This window comes from Delphinus delphis, chromosome 2 (genome assembly GCF_949987515.2).
Source record: "Delphinus delphis chromosome 2, mDelDel1.2, whole genome shotgun sequence".
Lineage (NCBI taxonomy): Eukaryota > Metazoa > Chordata > Mammalia > Artiodactyla > Delphinidae > Delphinus > Delphinus delphis.
Genome location: NC_082684.1, coordinates 107,168,047 through 107,178,006, shown reverse-complemented (window position 1 = coordinate 107,178,006; position 9,960 = coordinate 107,168,047). Strand labels below are relative to the sequence as shown.

At 45.4% G+C, this 9,960-nt stretch overlaps 1 protein-coding gene across 1 annotated transcript in view; it reads left to right on the top strand.

The window, feature by feature from the left end:
• Nucleotides 1–871: 871 nt before the first annotated feature.
• ABHD2 (abhydrolase domain containing 2, acylglycerol lipase) overlaps nt 872–9,960 on the top strand; it is a 110,211-nt gene continuing 101,122 nt past the window's right edge. The window contains exon 1 of the mRNA XM_060005450.1: nt 872–981. The gene's annotated coding sequence lies outside the window, so the exon portion shown is untranslated. The remainder of the gene's footprint in view (nt 982–9,960) is intronic.

Here is a 9,960-nt window from a genome sequence, read left to right as displayed (position 1 = left end):
TAATCTTCTCAACAACTACTATTGTTACTCCCAGTTGCCAAATGAAAAAAATCAGGATGCAAGCAGAAAGGTTAAGTGACTTGCTCAAGGCCGTACAACCTGTACATGCCAACAGGGAGTTCAATTCTAGATATGATTCCAAAGGCTACAGTCTTCCAGGCTGCCTCCAACTGGGAGAAGGTCGTCTTAAGGGCTGAAAGAACAGTGGGACAATAACTGAGGTCCACACTGCCTGGCACGGCCCCATCACCCTTTCCTACCTGGAAGGGGCCAGAAGCCGCTGCCTCTTCATCCTTCCTCTCCTTGAGGCCTGGTGACTCACTAACCTGACTCCTCTCCCCCGGGACACGACCCCAAATTTTGCCCCTGGTGTCCTGGACTACAGGTGAGTCCACCTGTCGGCCTGGAGCCATCAGACCCGGCAGCTGAACTACCAGTCAGCCTCCCTCCTCCCAACCCCAGACGACACCTTACATTACCCAATCGTCCAACCCAGCTTGCGGTCACAATTGCCTCCTCCCTCTTTGCAACCCGCCACAGTCAACGTCAAACAACACCCCTCCAGTAGCCCTCCTCTCTTTTCCCTGCCCCCTCCGGGCTGGCTTTATCCTATAGTGTCTCGGCCAACGGGCTAAAGACGTGAAAAATAACCAATTGTCTTGGAGCTCTTCGCTAAGTGCTCCGCCTCCGCTCTGAGGAGCAGCTCCGTTGACCAATGGGCTACCCTCAGGGTACAATGGAAGTGCGGGGCTAGTAGAGCAGCGGCTGGGCGGCCCAATGAACGAGCGGGTTTCCGTGGCTAGGGGCGTGGCAGAAGCGGTCGTCAGGGGCGTGGCGGCAGTTGCTTGGGCGGGGCCGGTAGCGGCGGGAGCTGCACTGGCCAGGGGTTCCGGCTGCATTTCCATGAGCGCCGGCGGCAGCTGCTGAGCTGCGGGAACCTGACTGGGGGCGAACTGGGCCGCAGTAGTCAACCACAAGCAGGTAAAGCCACGGCGGAGCGAGCTCCGCTAAGCCGTGATTGAGCCCCCCGTCAGTCGGGCCAAACCCCTGAGCCCCGCGGTCCCTGTCGTGGCTCGGCCCATCGCGCCGCAGCCTGAGCGCCCCGGATCCTCGGGGGGCCTGTCACCTGTCGCCGCGGTGGTCCCCAGGGCCGGCGGGGAGGGAGGCAGCCTGGAACGCATCGGGTGGGATACGCCTTCCTGAAAGCCCTTTGTCCCCTTCAGCCTCAGATACCGAGGATGGGGACAACCCCGACTGCGGCCTCCCTACCGGCCATCCCTCCATCAGTGCGCACTCTTGGGACCTCTGGGGTCTGGGGAGGGGCTCTTCCAGCCTTGGTGATGGAGATCCGGGTTCGGCACCTGCAAGGAGAGGGCCGAGGGACCTGATTACAGCCCCGAATATCCGAGGGGCCTCTGCGTTTCTGGGCTCCAAGGGGGCACCCAGGAATGATGGGTTCAAGTTGTACGGAGGCAGCTTTTGACCCACTTGGAGGCACACTTATTTAGCTTGCCCACGTGCCAGGCACTGTTCTAGGCGCTTCGTGGTCTTTCCCCACAGTGAGAACTGTCCAGCAGCGCAGGCCCTGCTAGGCGAGGCAGCCAACACCGCGACCTTGGAAGTGACCAGGCAGAGGCCAGGTGACAGCCACCTGCCAGGGATGCTTAGAAGGGACTCGCAAGGGAGGACTGCATGACCCACCTGTAAGGCCCTTCTCCATTCACAGATGCACTCTGACCTTTAATGCCTACCTTGAGAAGAATACTGCTGGGGGCTCATTAGTTTGAAAGTGGGTGTTGAATTCATCCACAATGAACTTGTGGTCTCAACTCTCAAGAGTGGGTGTTAGCAAAGAGAACGGACCATACCAAGAAGATAAGGTTTCTTTAGCCATTATGAAACCCTTAATTTGAACTACTGTGGGCTGCGTGCGTCTTTTGGTCTTCCTGATTCCTCTCCTTTGGTTGCTTCACCTCCAGTGTGTCAGTTTCACCTGCATTCCAGTAACCAGATCCAAAGGCAGGCTCCAAAATCAGACTCCTGAGAGGTGCCTGGGTGGGACTGTAGGTTTGGCAGAGTTAATGTGATCTGGCCCAGAGCTTTTCGAGGGCCATTTTATTGCAACCACGCGAAGTAGAGTCCAAAAGAAAAACCATGCAGTACCCCTTTCACTACCCTCTGTCATTTGCCTGAATAGAGGCATAATAGAGGAATAATCTATTATTATTAGAGTAATATATATAATATATAATTATATATATTATTATATAATAAGAGGAATAATCTTCTGAAGGTCAGGAGGCAGAGGAAGAACCTTAATAGCAAGTTTGCTGCTTGTTTTAGGATGAATTAACCTTTGAATAACCCTTCAGAAAGCAGACCTGTCCATATACTGCTGATTGTCGCATGAACTTGCGGCATTTTAGAGCTGAAGACACCTTAGGTAGAGCTTGTCTAATCTGTCTTCTCAATGCACAGGTGAGTGAGGAAACGAAGGCCTGGGGAGGTCACAGGACTGACTGGTCATCACAGAACCATGATCTGTTGACCCTGGATCTAGCCAGTGCATGACTTGTATTTCACTCCTAGACTACTTATCTCGCTCTCTGTGTTGAAATTCTAGGGGAGTCTAGAGAGGTTAAGAGCACAGATCTTGGGGTCAGAGTGTCTGGATTTGAATCCTAGCCCTGCTTCTTACTAGCTGTAACCTTGGGAAAGTTACTTAACCTCTCTGTGCCTCTGTTTGTTCACCTATGAAACAGGAATAATAAGGTACTTAGATTAGAAGGTTGTTTTGAAGATTACTATATCTGAGGCATTTAGAACAGTGCGTGGCACACAGTAAGCACTATAGATTTGCCAAATACGATCTTCTGTTGCCTTTTTATACAGCTTTTCTTCATACCTACCACCCAGTATTTTCTATCAGGAGCTAATTTTTTCCCCTGCTTCCTCTCCCCCAGTTCATTAAATATATTTCAGATTTCATTGTATTTAGCACATATGTCTGTGGGGTTTTCCAAGTCACGTCGCATTTCATTTCTTATTTTTGTCTTTTATTGAATCAGGTAATTCATTTTCTCTGTTAGTCCTCTCGTTGTAATTACACTCTTCTTAGACTCCAAATCTGATTCTCTTTAAAAGGGGGGTGGGGGAAATCCCTCAAAATGATAAACCAAGTCCCTGATGATACCAATCTCCATGGCATCCTTCCAAATATCTATTCCCTCTGTTTGGCCCTATTTTCCAGTTGTCAGTGTGCTGCAGCGTGATTATAAATGGGTGAACATTTTTAGATGAAGATTTCATGAGCCACTGTATTAAGTGCTTTTCGGAAGTTCAGGGATCGTGTGTCAAATGCATTGAAGTAAGTTACTTAGTCATTGGAGCAGGGGGTGCACCAGCAACGCCTGCCTTGCCTGGCAGAAACACAAGTGTATGACTGATTCTTGCTGGTAATCTAGCTCTTTCACTAATTTTACTGCATTTTTCCTGTTCTTTTCTTGAGCTTGAAATAAACCAGATGGGACATGCAGCGGAACGGTCTTTTCTCTCGTTCTAGTTGGGGAAATTCCCTTTCTTTTCTACTTTCACCTTCATTCTCTTTATCACCTTCACGGTTCTGATAAATATCTACTCTCAGTCCGCCATCCAATTCTCTTTTAATCAGAAGATACCTGTCACCTTTATTTCTTGCAGGAATCCGGTCACTTTGGGTTTTCCCTTCTCTGTTTTTACATGTTTTCTAGAATGAAGCAAACTATTTATCGATTGGCACCTTCCTAAGGGTTGATTCTGAGTTTGGATTTTTTGTTTAGGACATTCTGGAACTCAGCCATCTTAGAATAATTGTTTTAGTTTCTTTGTGTATTAATAAGGGCCCCTTTCTCTCACTCTCTTGTTCTCTTTTCTCATAACGTCTTGGTGAAAGGGCTTCTTATTTGCTGTTATTCCTTACTTCTTCCACTTCCGCCTTCCTCCTGGGAATCTCTGGCAGGGCCCACGAAGAGTGTAGTGGTTCCCCGCTGCCCTTGTTCCAAGCTCCTGTCCAGAGCACGAACTAATTTCTTTGGTCCTATGGAAGACTGGGGTGAAGTCTGCCTTGTTCTTTGCCTAAAACCTGGCTCTTTGAAAAGCCCTAGGAGAGAGAGTCTTCCAATATAATGGAATTCACGTGGCAGAATTTCTGCTCTAACCTACTGCTTAGTTTTCCGGTTTTCATTGCAGGGTGAGTTTTGAGTACTCTTTGACCAATTTAAGAGCATAGGTGATTGGGGCAAAGGGTGTTTAAGCCTTCCTGTTTCATCTTGGGCTACGCTGTCCCTAGAGCAGAGCACAAGGAGTTCAGGCCGCCTCTTGATGTTCTCTGGCATTAGGATTTTATAGCAGCTCTGCATGTTCCAACCTCTTTGGCCAGTGCGTGTTGTTTTTAACCCTCATGCTGCTATTTCTGCATTGATACCCTGCAGGTGCTGACATTATCTCCCTTCAGGATGATTTTCATATCTGCATGTTTGTTTTTGTGGTCTTGGTTCCAAGGCATCATGTTTTTGGATTAAACATTTTCTATTTATAAAATGACTGGTGTGGGCAGGCCACCAGACCTATTGTTACCCATGAAGCTTGCGCACTGGACCCAGTTGGGTGCAGGGCTTGTGACCCAAGGACCCATTTTCCGATCTTTTGCCATAGTTAAGTAGCAGACAGGTAAAGAGCTTATTAGAGAATTGGAACACTGATACCCTTGGGTTTGCCTGGTTTCTGATTTTCTTTTGTTGTCTTTGAATGGAGCTTCATTAAGTTCAACAAACTGAGCATCTGGTGTGTGCCAGGAAGACAGCTGTCCAGATTAACAAGGGTGTTTGGTTTGCTGCAGAAAGACTATTTTGTTTTTATTTTACATTTTAAAATTTTCAGTGTTTTTAATTTTAAAAATTGTTTTAACAGGTAATGCATTTACATGATGAAAGAAAATATTCGAAAGGCGCAAAAGTGAAGTAGTAAATACATCTCTGTCCACCCCAGACTCCTACCACCTAGTTTTATTCCTTAGAGGCACCAGCGTTACTGATTTCTTCATCCTCCAGAGGTGTTCCAGGCACAGCCGAGATATTTCATAACATCTATTAGCAAATCCATTATGATTATCTTTCCCTTTAACACAAATGGTAGCAAACGATACATGCTATTTGGAACCTTGCCTTCTTTCACTTAGTGTTTCTTCGCAGTATGGAAAGAGCTTCAGCCTCATTTTTTACGAAGGTGATCTATTTTAGATATTCGATTCTGTTTCTAAGGCTGCTAAGAACCAGTCTTATTTAGGCAACAGCTTCACATGGAGATCCTAAAGCATTTTGTGGATTATTTGGGGGCAAATATTTTTCTTCTCTGTCCTGCAGCTCTGAGCCTGAGAAGAGGCCGCGTGAGGGGGAGGGCCTCTCCTGAAGGTCATCCTATGAGGGGAGAGCGGGGACATTACAAAATGAGGAGCACTGGCCCTCAGGCTCTTCACCTGCCCTCTGGGCAGAATGTGCTGGAATTGCCTGGGAAAGCTTGCTATGCTTTCTCTGGTCTCCAGTGAAAGCTCCCGGCCTTCCTGATACACCTTTCAGCATCTCTACCACGTCGAATCCTGTCTCCTGCACCCCAGCCCCGGCTCTGTTTGTTCTCGCCCTTGGGCATCAGAGAGGAACCCTGCCCTTCATGACGGGACTTCCTGTCTGGAAAGCTTTGTTAAGGGCCCCACCCCTTCCTTTCTCTCACCCCATGAAAAACCAGCTCTCACACCTGTGCCTCTGTGAAGCATTTTTCCCAAACAACATTTGGGAATATGATATTTGTTGCTCTCCTTAGGAGTGTTTCCCATTCTCCATATCACTTGACCAAGGTCTCTGAGCCTCACATGACCTTGCTAAGCTTTTGCTGATCACTATTCTAAGAAGAGAATTTAGGGGGTCTTCACATTTGAATTTTCTGTGGCTGCCCTTATGTTTTGGATAACCACGCTGGTTTAAACATGGTCTCATGGTCTTCTGTGGCTCCCAGTGGTTGCCTGTTGCTTTGTTTCTCACTTTTATTTAAAATGTGTCTTGGGACTTCCCTGCTGGTCTAGTGGCTAAGGCTCTGTGCTCCCAATGCAGGGGACCCAGGTTCGATCCCTGGTCGGGGAACTAGAGCCCGCATGCCGCAACTAAGAGTTCATATGCCGCAACTAAAGATACCGCATGCCACAACTAAGACCCGATGCAGCCAAATAAAATATAAATAAATATTAAAAAAATAAATAGAACACAATCCTCCTGGGAATAAGCTATAAAAAAAAATGTGCCTTAATCTTCATCTTGTTTCTATTTCCCTCCCAATCTAATTTAGAGTGTTGAATTGCATTGAATCTTTATGGTGTTAGTCAGCCAGTCTATTGAGAGTAATTACTTTCTGATCTTTGCTCCTTGCTGGGTGTCCACGTCATCAATCAGTTGTACCACAGATGCTGTGTTATGTAATATGAGGAGAGGGAGGTGATGTTATCAGTCAGCCTCTTCCCAGTCCGTCTGGGGTAGAAGAGATAGAAGCTTTGAAAAATCTGCCCCATTTCTCTGCAGAGTCACTCCAGGCATGTATTTGTGTACTGTTTACTAAGTCATGTCAATGAGAGCAGTAGAAAACAAATCAGCAAGTCCAACATAGGATTGCCAAATTTTAAGTTTTTCAAGTAAGGCATTAAAAAAGCCCTGTCATCTCCCATCATCGCCATCATTTAAGAAAAGACTTTTTAACCCCAAAAATGTGGGAAGGTCCGTATCCGAGGATAAAGAACAGCCTTCTAAACAGAACATATTTAGATTGATAAAAAGGTCGAGCTCATGGAAATCGAATTGTGGCGTTTGAGTGGGTCTGAGGTAGAGGATTCTATTCAAGGAGGGTTCCACTTTTCAGTTTCCTTAAACAGTGCCAGCTGTTCTTTTGCTGGCCAGGCCATTCACTTAGCCAGCTAACCTAGCCATGGCATCATTTGATGTGGTTTTGTGCCCAGTGTTTTTTTTTAAGATGGTATGGACCACACAATGTCGATGTGCAGTTGTAGCATCTTAGATTGATGTGAGCTGTTGGTGGGAGTTGTTCTCAGACTCAGCAGGGGCTGGATGTGTTCATGTCTAAAGTGCTATGTTGGGACTTCCCTGGCGGTCCGGCGGTTAGGGCTCCGCGCTTTCGCTGCCGAGGGCCTGGGTTCGATCCCTGGTCGCGGAACTAAGATTCTACAAGCCACGTGGCGTGGCCAAAAAAAAAGGTACTAAAAAACCCACAATAATATAGTGCCCTGTTGTAGTTGTTAACAATGAGGAGTGAGGGAAATTGGGGTGGGACCTCCACAACTTGGAATGAGGCCATTTGATGCGATGGGTTTACACATCAGGCTTTTGAAGCGTCTGCTTACACTCCTTAAATTCTTGATGTAATGTGTCAGGTGGTGGCTCCCGTTGTTTCTGAGATATAATGTGACTTATCACCTGAGTCCCCATGGCACCTTTTGCTCTCCTCCAGCAAAAGTAAGTACCACGACATTCCTTCTGTGTTATGGGTATTTCCCAGTCCAAGGCCAAGGGTATATTCTTGAGTTTCTTTGAGTTCTCCTTAAATTCAGAACACTCAGACTTTTAGGTTTCATGTTAATGATAACTGGAAATATTTTAAAAGCATGTCCTGGATCACGGGGATGACCTAATTATATCCAGGTCCAGGCACACACCACCTCAGTGCCCCTTAGGTGTGTGTGAATTTCTGATGAGTTAGAACCAGGCTAACCTGCTATGAGAAAAATACAGAGATGGACTTAGCGTGAAGAAGAGGAGCTAGCATCAGGTGAAGCCAAGTGTGCAAAGGAAGGCTGAAACGGGGGTCCCAGCAGAGGAAAGGGGTGCGAGAACAGTCACCACACTGCGCCTGGTACTCATACAACCTGCCCAGGAGCGGGTGGGAGCACCTGACGTTGTCTTGGGGATTTCAGGTCTGAGAAATGGCATCAGCCTCATTACGTTAGTGTAGTTAACCTGAATTATACTGTTTGGGTAATTGTATTTGTATTTATTTGTACATTCGTTTTAGTCTCCATAATTGTAAAAGTGCTAAGAAAACTTTATGTCTGGTTTTATGTTCGTACATTTTAAGAAATAATATAAGAAATAATAATCGAATAAAAGTAATTCAATTTAAATTTAAGATTTGAATAAAAAGTCCCCAGAGGATCCGGCGGGACCGTTTTTTTCCTGTAGAGGGGGCCAACTAGCACCTGAGTTTGAAAGACCCCAGCGTAGGAATCTAACCTCATGACTGAGGTTTCCAGTCATGTTTGTGTCATGCATGGCTCCTTTCCATGTGTTGAACACTTTAGAAATATTCATTGAGTCGAAATGAAGAGTTAGTTTGCATCATTGCCGTGCCGCCTGAATGAGATCCTGTTTGTATGTGCAGTCCACACTAAGTGTCCGTCCCAGTGGAGGGGAGCCCTCCAAAAGTAATGTCTTTGATTCTTTTTGTTTAATTTTGGAGTTAGTGATAAAGTTTTCTTATTGATATTTACATGACCCACACACTTACCAGGAGGGCCATACCTGGGAGCAGCCTGAAGCTTATTCACCACAAGTAACTCATCAGCCCAGGGACAGTGGAGATTTGACCATAACTGAAAGCCAGGTGTGAACCTGAACCTCAGTGACTACTGAGACTGTTTGTACTGTGGCTAAATAATCATTCATTCACTTATTAGCTTTTATTATGGGATTTTAAAGGTATACAGAAGTAGAGAGAATCATATAGGGAACTCCCGAGTACCCAACACCACTGTTTCCTCTTTACCAGCCACTGCCCCAGCTCACATCAATTTTGAATAAATCCCAAATATCATACAGTTGTATCTATATGTATTTCTGTGATATCTCTTAGAGATAGGGATTCCTTTATTAAACCTAACTACAGTACTATTATTACTCTTTAAAAAGTTAACAGTAATTCTTTAATATCATCAGCTATCTAGTCATCGTTCAAATTTCTAAGTGTCTAAAAATGTCAGAAGTACTTTTCTTCAGTTTAACATTTTTGAATCAGGATTCAACTAAGGTTCACACACTGTGGTTGGTGGCTCTGCCATTTATGTCCCTTTTAAACTACAAGTCCATTTCCTTTTCTTTTTTTCCCTGCAGTTTTTTGGAGAAACTGGGTCATTTGCCCTGTAGACATATTTATTTATTTATTTTTGAACAGGTAATACACTCACACAGTATAAGAGTCAAAAGCTATGACATAGTAAACAGTAAAAAAAAAAACCTCCCCCAAAGCAATGAATGTCACTAGTATCTTATATATTCTTTCAGAGGTATTTTATGCATATCGCAGCAAATGTATGTATATCTCTATCCTGTATCTTTCTTTTTTCTATAACTGGCCACATATTGTGCTTGTTGTTCTGTTCCTTGCTTTGTTCGCTTAACATGGAATGATGGATTTTAGCAAATCTCCATATGTATTGTTTGGCATCCTATTAACTTTTCTCAAGTATCCAATTATGACATTACTGCTTTTGAAAAATTGAGGGAAGCACAATCATTCCCAGGATGATGTGATTGCACTGGAATCTTTCAACATTTATTGAGCCCTCTCTCTGCTGGGCCTCTGCCATCCAGGCTCTCCCCTGAAGCCTGGACACCCTCTGCCCCACCGTTGGCCCATGCTTAGCCCAGAGGTGGTTGTCCATGAATGTTTGCTGAGCTCCCAGCCCCTCACAGCTAGCTAGCTCCCTGTGTGGCCTGGAATGTATTCACACCGTAGACTTAGCTTCTCAGATTCCATATACCCTGGCTACAATTCCCTTCTCTATTCCAATCAGATAAATAAAGTGCTCACTCACTCTTGTCAATGACATTGAAAAATGTGCCCTTCTAAATAGTAAGATGATAGAAAATGCCA